This window comes from Seriola aureovittata, chromosome 10 (genome assembly GCF_021018895.1).
Source record: "Seriola aureovittata isolate HTS-2021-v1 ecotype China chromosome 10, ASM2101889v1, whole genome shotgun sequence".
NCBI classification, from domain to species: domain Eukaryota; kingdom Metazoa; phylum Chordata; class Actinopteri; order Carangiformes; family Carangidae; genus Seriola; species Seriola aureovittata.
Window position 1 is genome coordinate 20613262 of NC_079373.1, and position 15255 is coordinate 20628516.

Genomic DNA, 15255 nt, shown 5'->3' on the forward strand with positions numbered 1-15255 from the left:
ATTAAATTTTTGACCTGATGATGGCGCTACATTAAAAGTCAGAGGATCACAAAAGCTATTACAATTCACTCTAAGTGGGACACGACTGTTGGTGTACCAAATTTCATTGCGGTCCATCAGGAAGTCTATCCCTGAAAAAACTAGGAAACACCGTAGTCATCAGGATTCATCATCTGGGAACCATGAATGTCTGAACCAAAATTAGTGGCTTAAAAAAAACTAATAGTAAGAGAAAGAAAAGCAGCCTTGGTCAGTGCATGATTGCATCATTCCACCAACTTGTTACGAGCACTCAACTCGAAAAAAGGTGCAGAAGTATGTATGATTTCAACACAGGTTCAGCTTGCCATAACATGGCATGAATAGAAATCAGTGAAATTGAGAACTAAATGACCCATGAGACACAAGCCTATATTACGCTGATGGTATAGAGGGGCCAGAGAAAATTCAGCCTTCAGTGCTGTATGGCCCCAGATGCTCTGAAATAACTATGTCCAATATATTTTTATGTCCATCTGGGATCTTTTCATGTATCATTAAAACAGAGCATTTGGCAGCACAGAGAAATGTTTTCCTCAGTGTTCAGTGTGTTGGCAGTCTAATATACAGAAGCGTTTTAACGACACAGTTGAATCAGAAATTCACTCCAGGTTTTATGGAATATTCGATGGTTGTTATGGATTTTGCATCAAAAGCAAACATTATTTAGTAGCCTTTGAAAGTTTGTGGCTGCAATGAGCTTAACTGCATCATTGGACATTGCGGTTTCCTTGTTTTAATAAGCCATATTTGTACATGTATCAGGCATCAGACATGTTTAAGAGTCATTTTAACTTTGACTTCAAACATATATAGTAACAAGTGGATGTATCACTTATTGCTGACCTCTTCCCTATTATGATTTACCACTGACCAAAGGAAGAGCCAGGTTTCAAAACAGTATGTCACCAGTGAAGTGTCCACTGAGCATCTAAAGCAGAGAGGACCATGTTTGCCATGCTGAGGTCTCAATCCGAGAAGCACCAGGCTCTGTTGTGAGTTACAAAGGTGCTTTTGATTAGAGCATTGGCATGAGGCGAGAGGAGAGCTGGATCTGCCTTGCCAATGAGGTTCCCTTGTGTGCAATTAATCACAACAGGTTCAAAGCTGGTAACGAATTAGTCATTCGGGATTTTTTTTATTGTACCAACAAGCATTTAGGAGATCAGACATGACAGGGCAGGAGAGGCCACCCCCCGAAGTTGTTCCAGCAAAGGTGTCAGAACAGGAAATGTGCCATTGATTTTTTTTCTCTCTCTTTTTTCTTGTTTTCTCTCAAAGAACATGTAGGTTGGTGCAACTTGGAGTGCTTCTCCAAGTAAAATCCAAAGATGCCTTAAACCCCCAAAGGAACAAGGTCTGCGTTGCTGGTAGTCAATATAATGATCAGTATTTCATTCATGTTCTGTTAATAGGATCATTTATTAAGTAAAATTAATGTCATGTGGTTGGTAGCAAGGGTTTGTATTAACACAAATCCCATGGGCTCAGTTTTCTGAAGTGATAACGGTATACATGGCATGGCTTACTGTCAAAAGAGATGTTTTTTATCAAGCAAGCACAGGCTGCTTTCCCGCCTTCGCACTTTTGGCATTTTGGTGACCAACCATGAAAGTGACTGGACTGCAGTGTGAGGGGAGGTAAAGAGGAAGGTGCGGCAGTAATTTTAGTGCAAAGGATTATTGGTTTGGTAAAATGTTGTTGGCTGTCTGTGGGTGGCAGGACAGGTGGGTCTTTCATCTGCAGCCTTTAAATTGAAGGGTTTGGTCCAAATTGTCTTTCTTTCTCTTAAATTTATAGTGTGTGGCCCTTTATTAGACACACACATGAAAGGACTTCACAAAGACAGAAAAGTATGTAGGCAAATGTGACTGTATTTACACGTAATGATTCAAAATAGCCACACTGCTAATCACCAGAACACATGGAGCAGCGACTGGACGCCCAGCCCCATCAAAGATCTTCCAGATACTTTAAAGTTGTTTACCCATGTCACTGCAGTAATTCACTGAACTCCTTCTTAACTTCCTTCCTAAGGCTGCTGGGAATGCAACAGCTCAGTGTACTGTCAATCCACTGAGAAAAGGGTGATGTGACCCCACATTTTTCAAAATCCTACTTCTGTCACCCTCATGTTTATGGTTTTTAGTTAAAATCTTTCAACATTGTTCCCTTACTGCCGTGTCAACATGGGCTAGACGTACTGGCCTAGATTTTGTCTCTCAGGCTGCAACCTAGCTGTTCTACCTTGTTGGTGAAGGCTGTTGGGGCTGTATGCAGCCTGTAAGGAGTGCCTGCAGAGTAAAAGTTAACACTGTTAACATTATCATCTCTATCAAGTGAAAACGCAACAAACTTTTTCATAATTTTTTATGTGCTAGACTGATTAAAAAGTAACTGTAACTACAAATACAAGTTTTTCTTTTCACTCGAAAATCATGCAAGAGAATATATACAGTATATCTTTTTTTTTTTTCGTAATTCCCCCCCCCCACTTCTGAAACCAAACTCAAAGTTTTCCAAAAAGTTGCATTTCAAAAGAGCTGAATTTATCCACTGCGAGATATGTTATCAACAAGCTAAAGAGCAGATGAATGTGTGGATTGTCGACACACATCATTAACCACATGATAGCAAACCTCAGTTCAACATAAAGAAGGACCTCATTCACCGTTGATAATGTGCGATTTCATATACAGCATTAGCACCTTGCCTCACTGAGAAAAGAGTTCCTACAATTTCCATTACAAAACAGTCTGTTTTGTACAGAAGAGCACTGCCTCTGAGGAGGATTAGAGGAGCTGATTTAAACAGGAATGATTGATGCCAGCCTCTGTCACACCTAATAACAGTGTAATCCTTCCAAAACAAACCTTTCACGGCTGCAGTGCCAATGTTTCTGGTCACAAAATGACCAAAAAAAAAAAAAATAGAAAGAAAGAAAAAACAGAGCTGTTACCTTCCCTGCTTCCCTCATCATAATTTATCTTGTGAATTATGATCTGGGAAGCAGGGAAGCTTTCGTCAAAAAGTTGTTGATTCAACTGGCTGGTTATTTTTAATGTTAGTTTGTGGTGTTGTATCTGATTATATCATCTAATGACTTCTATGAAACCGTTTAGGATTTCGTAAGTTAGAATAACAGGCTGCAGAACTGTTTCCTGTTAAACAAAAAAAAAAAAAAAAAGCGAGCTAATATTGTTCTACAGGTCATGTGCAATTATTCATAAGGCTTTTTAAGGCTGGTGCACTCAGGGAGATGCTGGTGGACATGTATCTCTGTATGTGAGACCTTGAACTGTATGCATTTGATGTATGTTTGTTCCCTCTTGTGTGAAGCGGAACATAGCTGTGATAAAAGCCAAATTTTCAACAACAATAGAGTGCAGTCTAATGTAATATCTTCTAAATGCCAGAAAGTCCTGTGCTGCTAACAACTGAGTGTCCTGTGCTCGGTCCCTTTTCCCAGAACATGACGTCAACACTGTCACATTTTATGCAGCGTGGTTATACAGTTAAAATGCTGAAAGCGAAGACATTACATGTACAAAGATGTTCTGTGAAGTCCTGTTTATGATGACACATAATGGTCAAAATGGTCTGGAGCAGGATAATGGGATCCATCCCACTCCTGGACCAGATGCAGCTTTAGACCTTTAGGATTATTTTTAACAGGCCACAAGAGTCAAATACAGTATATGGGCAGTCAAGTAAAAGAAAGTCCTTCCAAATTTAAAGTAACTAATGATGAATAAAATCAACACCATCCCATCAAGCGTGCTATATGGCTACAGTAATGTGATCCATTCCCTTCAAAAGGAAACTCTGCACCACGGCTCTCAGCTCAGCTACAACAGTCACACCATGACTTACAACACTGGTTATGACTGAAGTGGACAAGGACCATATCTCCGGGAATTTATGTGATTCAAAAAGACAAAAGTGTCATTAATTCCAACCATGTGCTGACTGTCCTCTCTCTTTCTCATGCTTCAGAAAAGCATTCAGGTCAGCAACGTCTGAAGGAATCTAAAGCATACAAAAATACAGAGAAGCATAAAGTTGGAGGAGAGCTATAGGGCTGCAGTTTGAGCTGCACCATTTGCATAAGTTAGTGGTGAGGAGAAATGTTGTAGCCCCCGGCCACTTTATTTAATTGTGAAAACACAACGACCCAGTGCAACATCATCTGATAAGACAGGCGGGAAAAGCGCGTCACATGCCGAAGTACACATTCTATGAATATTTTTTGTAGTAATGCAAGGCTGAGCTGAATTAAAAAGTGGCATTTTGGCCAATAATTCATTTCTACGCAGTGTTTACAGGTTACTGAGGGGACATCCTCTGTTGGTATGCACAGCTCTCTAAGCTGCCACCATTGATCGCTCATGTCTTAAAAATCATATGGAAAAAAGAATTCCCACACACCAGCGGCCTCAACAACACAGACAAAGGGATGCGACACAGGCCGCAGTTACACAGGGCGTCAGGAGAGGAAGCTCTGCCAGCTAAAGTCAACAAGTCTGACATTACAAATCCCGCATGGCACCTAAACAAAACAGCATGATCGAGTGTGAAAGCAGAGCAGAGAGCAGCAGTCGAGACCTCACTTCCACATATACAGACAAGAGGACGTGTATGGCATGCATTCTAACATGCCACACACTGAGTTTGATTTCTGTTCTTTAAATCAGTGGCTCTTTTACTGTCTTGGAAAAGTTGTACGGATCAACAAACATTTATCAATTATCAATTATCGATTATCCCCTGCCGCTGCTCACACAGATTCAGGCATGAATTTACTTTCGGTCCTCTCAGCCCGAGCAGACAGGATCCCAGCTCGGAAATAGACCTGACTGTAAACAACCGCCTGTCAGTCACACAGCAAGGTCAAAATATAGGCACAGAATGTTCTGCTAGCAGTGTATATACGGCTGAGAGTTAGATATCTGAGCTGCATGTCAAGAATGCACAGCTTGAGTAGGCCACATAAAAAAAAAATGGGGAGCCTGCCTTGCCTGCGAGCCTGAAGTAAGGGGTGCAATAAAGGCTTCTCTGACACAAGATGCAAAGTCAGAGTGAGTCATGGCACCCACTGGTCAGCCAGCGATATCTCACACAGACAAAGACGGCAACACACAGCCTTGCTCTTCCTGTTTCTGATTGGCCCGGAGGGATGTGATCAAAGTAGCAGAAAAAGAAAGATGGGGCTCGGGGGGGCAGAGGGGGGACGACAAGTGAGAAATAAATGTTGATATAGCAGCACAGCTCATCCATTGTGAGGCCCAGTGGAATGAGATATGCCCAGCACGGACAGTCGTGCTCCAACCCCCCCACCCCACCACCACCACCACCCCGTCCCACAGAATAGGAACTTTCATGAAGGGACAGAACATAGAGCTCCAGCTCTATGGTGACTGTGTGGGACAGAGAGAGAAAGCTGAGGAAGTAAACACAGTTGGAGGCTCACATTGCTGCTTTTGTTTACCACCGCAGAGAATCAGCCAGTGCGTCCCGGAGGAAAAAAAAAAACAACCTCTTGACAAAGGTCGTGATTGTTACTGATTGAAAATAGTCATAGAGAAAGTTAGCTGTTGTTGGCAACCTTTGATGTCAGTGACTGTGTGGTGGTTTCATTATGTAAACCGAGGCCTCGCAGAAGAGCTATACACAATGAGAAGCAGCTGAGAGTTCAAACCACTCACACACACCCCCCCCTTTGAGTGAGTGAAGTTTGCTGGTGGGCACATCTAGTAGATATGCCTGCTGGGAAATGAACCCAGCACTTAAATATCTAATCAACTGAAACCCCCTGTTTGTAAGAAAGTAAGTTATGACAGATTTCTATGATTAAGGCACATTCAGCCAGGCAGGCAATTCAGCCTCTAAAGCTGGCAAAAATAATCAACCACAAGAGCGAAATTTGGAGGAAAATTCACATATTTCTTTGCAACAGTAGGTCATTGGAGAAGAAGGGGGTGGTGGGGCACTGACCTCATGCCACGAGAGAAGCAGGAATGCGGGGTCAGACGGTGCAAGACCGTCCCACACACCAGAATAGACATGATCTACAGCACTCCACCATAGTGAGGAGCTGCTGTTTTGATATGGCCCCACTTGACTTCTGTGTTGGGTCTAAGCGTTGTATTTCTTTCAAAATGTGTGTGCTGTGAATTCAACAGTTTCCCCCCCGGGGCAGTGAGAAATATAAATCAAAAAGACAGAGCGGTCATTGTTCTGAGGACAGAGACTTATGACTTCAAGTCAAATCATAATTAATGAAAAGAGCCAACAACACCTTGCCTTTTCCACATCTGGTCAATCCATCTGAGAACGGGATGCATCACAAAACGTGACTCACCTCTCACTTTCAGTCACCACTCTTGCTCTACAGGAGCTTTCTAACCACGGTGGCCAAATCAGAGGAAATTGAAATCAGAACTGGAAACACAGCTGGTAGCACTGAGGTGAGGTCTGTGGTTGGAGAAAAAAAAAACTTCACTCATCAGTGATCAGGTTTAAATTCACATTACCAGACACCTTTAGGTGAAGCTGAACTCACAAACACACACACAGTGGTGGTGATCGGGGCTCATCAGAGCGTCTGTGCTCAAACAGACGCACGCTGAACAAGGATGAAGAGAAAGGACAATCAGTGAGGAGCTGAGCTGATGAGCTTATTGTTGAGCGAGGCGTGTCGCTCTCAAGGATCAGAGCAGCATCTCATTCAGCTGTCGCCTCTGACAGGACTCTGAGTTTATGTGCTTTTGATTCTTGACATTCCGTCAGGCTTAAACAAGATCAACTTTATAATGTAACTCATGCAGGAAATGTACGGGCTCAGAATGCCAAGTGTTTCATTGATACTGAACAGGAACAGAGTAACTTCATTTTAGAAAAGTAAAACACAAAAAAGGACTTTGTCGGTGTCATAGATCAACTGCTGATACGTGTTTAGACAGGATGAAGAGATGAAATTATGTCTTTGTATGAGGCCTAAATTTTGTCACCATTCAAGCTCACATTCAAAGCTTCTTGGCATGTGACACAGTCATGATCCCTGCCAAAAATAAGTAGCTGATGGTCATAAAATTACAGTAATGGGAATATGATAGTCTTAGCAGGAGTTTATAAAGGATATTAAAGCCACTTAAAACTCTACAGACACACTGCAACAACTTATTATTACCGGAATATTCCCACAGCAGTTAAAACACCATAAGGTCGCTACTGCAACGGTTACTCCCCTGCTCATTATACAGACAGCATGTCGTGGTTGTTTCATGTTAATGAAGGTAGTCATGTCAAAATCCTCCAGCAGGGACAAGCAGCAAAAAAAAAAGCTCACGTTAATACAACACAGTCACAGTGGAGTTTGACGGGCTCACTAAACTTCGGTGTCATCACGCAGCGCTGAATGTGGCCTGACAACAAACTAACTAACAAATAGCTGCTGTGAATAAACAAACACACACACACACACACACACACACACACACACACACACACAAACAGCTTCTTACCTGCTCGGCGTCCTCCTGTGAGGTAACTTCACTGCTCAGTGGCTGCTACCTGTCGGTCGACAAGGGGGGGGAAAGGGCAGAAAACCACGGCCACTCAACTTCGATGCAACAGCTTCACACACACACCCCCCAAAACTTTCGAGCCGGACCGGGTTTGGATTTCTTTTCCGCTTCTGTCCTGCCAAAATAAAAAATAAAAAGTAGCCTCTCTGGGATCGCACCCCTCCTCCAAAAAACCGGACTTCTCTTCCTGACAACTTTCACTGCCCGCTTTATGTCTCTGTTTGCTGATGAATTGGGGACTGAGTTTTCTGGTTGGACAAGGAGGAAATGAAGTTTGAGGACGGAGAAGAAGAAGAGGGGGCTCTTACTGACTCCTACAGGCGCGTCTGAGCCTCGGATCTTTATGGGACAATTACACAGAGCCCATAAAAACTGAAAGCAGTTTGATTTATTATCATTAGTCTCAGAGGTTGAACTATATTACAATAATTTGGCAGTTGTAAAAAAGTAAGTTTTGACAGCTCACCACAGAGACCAGTGTAATGTTAATACCTTGGGGAAAATTAATTCCCTCTTAATCGATATAAAAAAGAAAATGCAAATGGGGGCTACAATGCATCAATAAATCTTTTTAATTTTAATGTGGACACTAGCTGTTGATGCTCGGTTGCAGGAATTCATCCTTCACCGATGGGTTTTAAGCAGCATTTGGTATTTTTCACTCCCTGATGTCTCTTTTAATTACTTCATGAATCACTAGAGCAGCAGCAGCAGCCAGAAAACATCACTATCAAGACAAGACCATGCAGCGTTCATGTGTCCAATTCACAAACATGCCTGGTGTTTTAGCCATTCATCCGGTTTTTATTTTTCCTCCCTCTGCTGCCATGTGTATAATTATCAGATTAAAGTGAGCAGAAGGTATAAAGAGGAAATTCAAAGAGAGTTTCAAAGCCAAAATGTCAGCCCTAACTCTTCCTCCTTTGGGGAAACGCTTTGACTGGAGTGAGGAAGAACATATAAACACAGTCTGTTCAGGCAAGTTTATTATTGTGATTACAGGACAGGAGGAGGTTAAAAAAAGAAAACGAAAAAAGGAAATACTGTGGGGGAAAAAAAAAAGACACACAGATGTTGCAGACCTGGCAACACTCATTCCCACTATTTCAAGTTTCCATTTATTTATTTATTCATTAAAATCCAGTTTTTCATGCATGTGTGTCAGTATGTCTCTAGACAGAGACTTTTCTATACAGAACACCAGGAGAAGGGAAAAACCTGCTGCAGTGTATGGGTGGGAAAACTTGGACCCATCATGAGTGTCTGTGGATCCCCCTGTTGTCATGATTACATTGCTATTAACTGAGTGTTAGTGAGACCAATTTAAAAGACATAATCATTAAACTGCACATGCTGGTCCCCTGATGGATGGGATCATTTGAGCAGAAAGCAGATCTTCTTCTGTGTTTAAACTTTGTGTAATGGCTTTGCACTTAAAAGCTCCTCTCTGTGCTGGACTCTCCCATCAGCATTGTTTAAAATCTAGTAGTAATTCTACTATTATGTCAATAGTTCTACATTTTATTCGCTTTCTAGCAAAGAGTTAGATGAGAAGTTTAACACCAAATTCATACATGTCCATTAAATATGAGGCTACAGTCAGAGGCTGGTTAGCTTAGCCCAGCGTCATGACTGGAAACAGGGGGAAACAGCTAGTCTGGCTCCGTCTAATGCTATCAAAATCCAGCACATTGTCACTTTTACTTTTGTGTTTACCTTCAGACAGAACCAGACTATAGCTCATGTAACCCTCAGCAAGAAAGTGAAGAAGTGTATGTCCCAGAATGTCAAACAATTCTTTTTACTGTTTTGGTATCCATTTGTTATAGATATCAAAATGATCTCATGTAGATACTAGTAGATTCATTATTATAAATCTTGTAAAGTGTTATAAATCTGCTGAGAACTCTGCCCCCATTTTTGCAAGTTTTTCAAGCAAACACTTTCCACAGACAGATGACACTAAGCTCAGGGGTTTTCATTTTAATGTCCAGTATCTAATTGCTTTCCTTCTGCTGGTATCTCATGAATTCGGGAATCACTGCAGCTTACAAACATTCCCAGCCAGGGTTTGGTCAGGCATCCTTCTGAGTCAGGAATGACAATTCCCAGAGTTATGCATCATGCATTCCACAGTCGTTCCCTATAGTGAGTGAGGGGAGAGCATGCAGTGGAAAAAACAAAGAAACAAACAAAAAAAAAATTGTGCATCTTGATATGGCCGCTAATCTGCATCACAGAAGGGGTCATAATGTGACTCTCATTTGGCCTGTCCTCGCAGCAGCAGTAATATATACAGCATGGGAGAGCAGCCCAGGTGGAGCATGCTGGGTTAATGACTTAATAGCCAGCATGGGACGCACCTGGAAGAGAGCCAGACCTGAACTAATTACAGTACCTGCACGCCCATGATAATCAGTGAAGCCTATCGTGCAAATCACTCGCACCAAGAAAAAAAAAACAGAACGGCATGCTGGGAAAACTGGATTCAGACATTGGAGAAACCTGACACAAAGTCTCTGTCGATCACTTTAGGAGTGTGGGTTTCTCTTTAGGCATCATTTCAGTGTCTGGCAAATGGCATAAGTCATTCATTACTGCAAATATGGAAAAAAAAAAATCATAATGTGATTTTTTTCCAAATGTGTAATTTACACTTTGCTGGTTTTGGTATAAGACAACGTGGGGAAGATTTTGAACAGCAGGAACAGCAGTTGTAAGATATTATTATCACTGTAGAACTAATCATCAAGACTAGATAATGATGATTACAGAACAATGTTCTTCAAAACACCTCGTTGGAACAAGAACTGCTCATGCAGCCTCTCACCTCAAATCCTTGTGTTATTTTTTCTCATCCGTCATCATCTGTCCATTTTACTGCTGAACTTAACAATGTATACTTGCTCTGAAATATGTGTCAAATGGAGCACTGAACACTAGGAAAACTGTCCTGTCTGTTGCTTCATACTTGGTAATACATGTACATACTGTAAGTGCCCAATTTGTTTCTTCAGATATGTAAAGGAACAAAGTTGTGTTGCAATGGTGAGATGGGCTTTTGCTAGAGACGTTGCAAAATCAATTTTTCCTTCTCTGGCCGATTTACCTGAACTTGTGTATCAGCCGATACCATTGCGTTAAAGGAATGTTAACAGCTGTTTCCCACTAACCCCGTGTGGAAGTGATATGATTGCTGTCATTGTTGCTTGGCATGTCTCAGGTTAAACCCTTAACCCTAAAACATGAACAAATACACAACTGCCATAGAATCTGCCTTTTATTAATGAATTTTACTGTCAGTCATAAAATTATAAATTTAGGAATAAATAACAGTTCCTACACTAGTTGTCCTATAACACTAGCGCCACCCCTTTCAAATTAAAACCTTGCCTATAAAGATTATTAGTAAATTCTATGGTATCAGATCAGTGCATAGACTTTCATTTCTGATACCAGTCTGGAAAGAACTCACATTCAGTCCTTTGTCTCACGTCACTTAGATGTTTATAACTCACAGAACACATCAGCAGATTACAGTAAATGATTCCACAGATACAAGCCGATGGTCTTAATCAGACCTCGTTAGGTGTAGCTCATTAATTCAGAGTCAGTCTTTGTCCAATCAGAGTGTGTTTGTTGTTGTAGCTGCAGGACCGTCAGCACTGACTGGTGGCTTGTGCAGGTGGATGATCTTCTTACCGGCTTTGTCAGAGCGCAGACAGGAGAGGGGACCTTGAACAAACTGCGGTGAGACACTTGAGTTCTAACTCTGCTCAGGTCTTAATGCTCGGCTATTTGTCTTGTTTCTGTTTAAGTCCTGGCTGCTCTCTCGTATGCTGAGGAGTGTTTTAATTTGGTGAGTGATAGCTGTGAGATTAATGTGGTGTGTGGCTGGAGACAAGCTCATACCCTTGGTTTTGTTTTTCTAAAAGGTCAAAAAACAAACAATTTTGCTAGAGACATTTCACATCATAAAAAATATTTGGTTCAATTTAAATAAGAAAATCTTATACACTAAAATGAATTATGTGCAGGGTCATAATGTAGGCTATTTTAATAGACCAAACTTTAAAGGATAATACAACCTATGGTTCAGTTCAATAAACACTGCACTATTTCCAAATAACTGTTATCTGACATGACATTGTGCGACTGGCAATGGATCAAAGCCTCAGTGAAACCTTGTTATAAATTATTCACTGAGCCTTGTGCTACCGATACACCTCAGCTGTCTAAACCAATGCCCTTCAAACAACATGTCTGTATCTGCAGCACAAGCTTCTCACATCAAAAACAGTATCATGCCCCTCGCTCAGCAGAGCTGAATGAGAAAAGAGCCCTCAGCCCTCACTGGCCACTGCGGGGTGGTGTGCAAATCAATGGGTCAATAGTCTATCAGCTCCCTCAGTGCTGAAGATTTCCTGCAGTGTCCGATAGGAGACGGACACAGAATCACAGCTGGGCTCAGGACACATTTCGGTCTCCAGCACAGTGTGTGGCGCCGAGCACCCCAGCGGTGTAATTGTCTGTGAGATGAACTCGGGGACAAATAATAACACATACTTCACTTTCTTAACTAGCTATGCAAATGTCACACAGAGAAAGTGACAACATCAATTCAGAAAAATAACAGAGATGGGCTTTTTCATTCATTCTTTTTTTTTTTGCTGCAAATACTTTTCCGCATGTCCATAAGTGTTCCCTTCTCTGGGAGTGTCCTGGGGATCAAAGGGCCCAGGGCTTTCACCCAGTAGTGAAACGTTCGCTCTAACTGTTGATTGCAGGGTGGAAAAGGGCTTTGGTTTTATGACTCAAAATCTCAACAGGGACCTCACCATGGCAGCTCATATAGTATCCTAAATAGCTTTGCTCATATTAAATTACATGCCGCATTTCGCTGGTTTTTTTAACATCCAACAGTTTGTGAACAACGAGGCTCTATATGCTCACAGTTGACACTCCCACTGTGGGAAGCTACTTTAAAAGCTATTACAGTAATACACATCATTCATCATGGTCACAAATGAGCCCTGAGGTAAGTGAAAATTGTGGCCCTTTATATGCCTTTTGGGCTTCAGAACATGTGTAATTGACATTCACTAAACTAGTGTTTTTAATACAGGCAATAAAAGATGACATACAGCTTAACAGTCAAACAGCACATGTAACTGCAACAAACCGTTTTCTCCCAAAGACAGCCTTCCAGCGATGTGACACCACTCGCAATGAGCGTCAACTTCATTCATTTTGCTGCAGTAATGGCCAGCCGTCAAGTCCAGCTGAGAGGTCAAGGACTTGGATCTCGATGTGGCAAACTGCTGATAAATTCTTCACCAGCCGCATGATAAAGCGAAAAAAAAAAAGAAAAAGAAAAAGAAAATAAAGATGCTGCATCTGCTCCTGGTTTCCCTCTTCCATCGACCTCGGTCCATCCAATGTTTGGTTTTCATCATTGCACCAGCCACCTGCTCCGATCCTGCATTAGGATGCCAACTTAGCTGGACAGACAGAATATAAAAATGTGATGCTGGCAGCAGAGAAAGAGTGGGAACTGTTTTGTTTCAGTAGGCACGTTAATGTTCATACATGTGGAAAATAAAGGGGGGCTCAATTCATATTTACCTACCGCTTTCCATGTTAGCAAAAAATCCACCTTGATCGAGCTATGTTCTTATTACGAACCCTGTACTGTATGAATTTGACCATTTTTGTTATTTTTATTTGCTTGTTTTTTTTTTTTTACAGCCGAGTATTGCAGGAATACTGGGCAATTCTGACACTCACGATTTATGTCCAATGCCAGAGCTTCATGCCATGCAGGCAGTGTGCCCTTTACAGTATGTATCAAAGTGTAGGAGTCAGGGTGGTGGATGGGCGTGGAGAACATCACTGTCATGCAAGTGTGTAATTATTGAAAGGTTTCTATTATTAAGTTTAGGTGCTGTAAGAAACAAACCTCGCATCTTGAAATGAGAAGACAATCTAAACTCTACAACTATAATATTTCACAGCATCATACAAATGTGAAGGAATGTGAGTGAGTGGTATTTGGGTGGGTTTAGGCAGCAGGGTGGGATTATCTCTTGAATTTATTTTGTTGTACTGTTTGCAGTGTTTTTCATGCAGTGATGTAACGCTAAGTGAATACAGCACATCATTTGGCAACAACCGATTCATTATTATCTGTATTTGAACCAAACTGCTCAATAAAAAATGGTCACAGTAAAGTGGGCTCCATGTCCATGTCGATCTGTTATTCCACTCAGTGTGCAATGGACACATTCTGTTAAGTTGACACAGTTTATCCTTGTTGCTGGGAGTTTGTTTTGGAGTCTATTTTTTGTTGCCTGGCTGAAAAAACAAAATCGCTTAATGCAGCTTCAGGTGAATGCAACAGAATTAAAACAACTTACCTGCTTTTACCTGCAATTACTGACACCTCCACTTTAAACAGCGATGCTGATTTCAAGTAGAATGAAATGCTTAGTTGGTGGCAGAGTTTGATTGGGGATAACAGGCTTCTCCCTCGAGGGAAACCTCTGAGCAGCCGTAAGCCACCATTAAACACCTGCAAATGAACAGCAATTGATGCGGAAAGCAGAGTCTGTTTAACAATGATCCTCTGCGGGCTGTCATAGAGAGGTAAGACACTATTCCGTAAACTGCAATAACAGAGTTGAGACCTCCGTGAATGGTTGTTTTCTTGCAATTTTCTGACCTTCACACAGGAACACAGAACAGCCACGGCTGTTTGTTCAGGTTATTATTGAGGTATGTGCACAGCGGCGTCTCTTTCATGGCTTATTGGCGCACTGAAACACAGCAGAGCGAAAACGGACTGACTGTGAGTGAGATTAGACAGAGGAACAGCCAGCATCTCAAGGTCTCTGGTTCTCAACTATAGCCCTGTGAGTCAACATCAAGAATTTCCCAGAGGTTCAATCTACAGTGTGTAGACCATGAGCCGGATTCCAACTCTGCTGGTGTGATCGTTACAATGAGCTTTACTGGAAATAAGGAAATAAGGTATCGCATTCTGATTTGTGACAATAATCATGGGGGCAGTTTGTAAAAATTGAATTTTATATCACCCAAACTGTTTGCTGTTCACTTTCCTAATGCTATATTGTAACTGTATTAAGTTACTGCTAATGCTAGCCAAACATTTCCAACTGCTGGCTAAACTAACCATGAAACATGATGTAATCTATTTGTCACCATGATAATTGCATCAAAAAGGTGTCGAAAAAACAGAACATGGTTATTTTTGTTTATTTTTTTGACGCCGGGTTCAGTTTTGAATGTTACAGACAAGTGATGTGAAATGACTTAAGCAAAGTTTTTTTGTTTTTTTTCTTCCTGCAAATGCCAGGAAAGTGACAGTAATGAACAGATCCACATTTTATGAGATACAGTATTTCTACCACATGGTACTGCAAAGATATAAACACAGGTTGAGTGAAAACAAATAAACACATCTCAGCCCTCCAACAGCCAGCCCTCAAAAAAACAAACATCCACTCTACCATCGTTGTGCAATTAGAGCAGAGGTTCAGCTCTTTGTTTGGAGACCTTGTAAAGATGCTCTGAGAAGCATAATGACTCAGACGTAATTAAAATGCGTCAT

General features: G+C 41.5%; 1 protein-coding gene across 4 annotated transcripts in view; it reads right to left on the bottom strand.

Moving 5' to 3' along the window:
* The window catches only part of tspan9a (tetraspanin 9a), a 158071-nt gene extending 150209 nt beyond the window's left edge, over positions 1-7862 (bottom strand). For 2 of the 4 annotated variants that reach the window (XM_056386717.1, XM_056386716.1), the window contains exon 1: positions 7563-7862. The gene's annotated coding sequence lies outside the window, so the exon portion shown is untranslated. The remainder of the gene's footprint in view (positions 1-7562) is intronic. The other 2 variants (XM_056386715.1, XM_056386713.1) reach the window with 1 other exon arrangement.
* Between the last annotated feature and the right edge of the window lie 7393 nt (positions 7863-15255).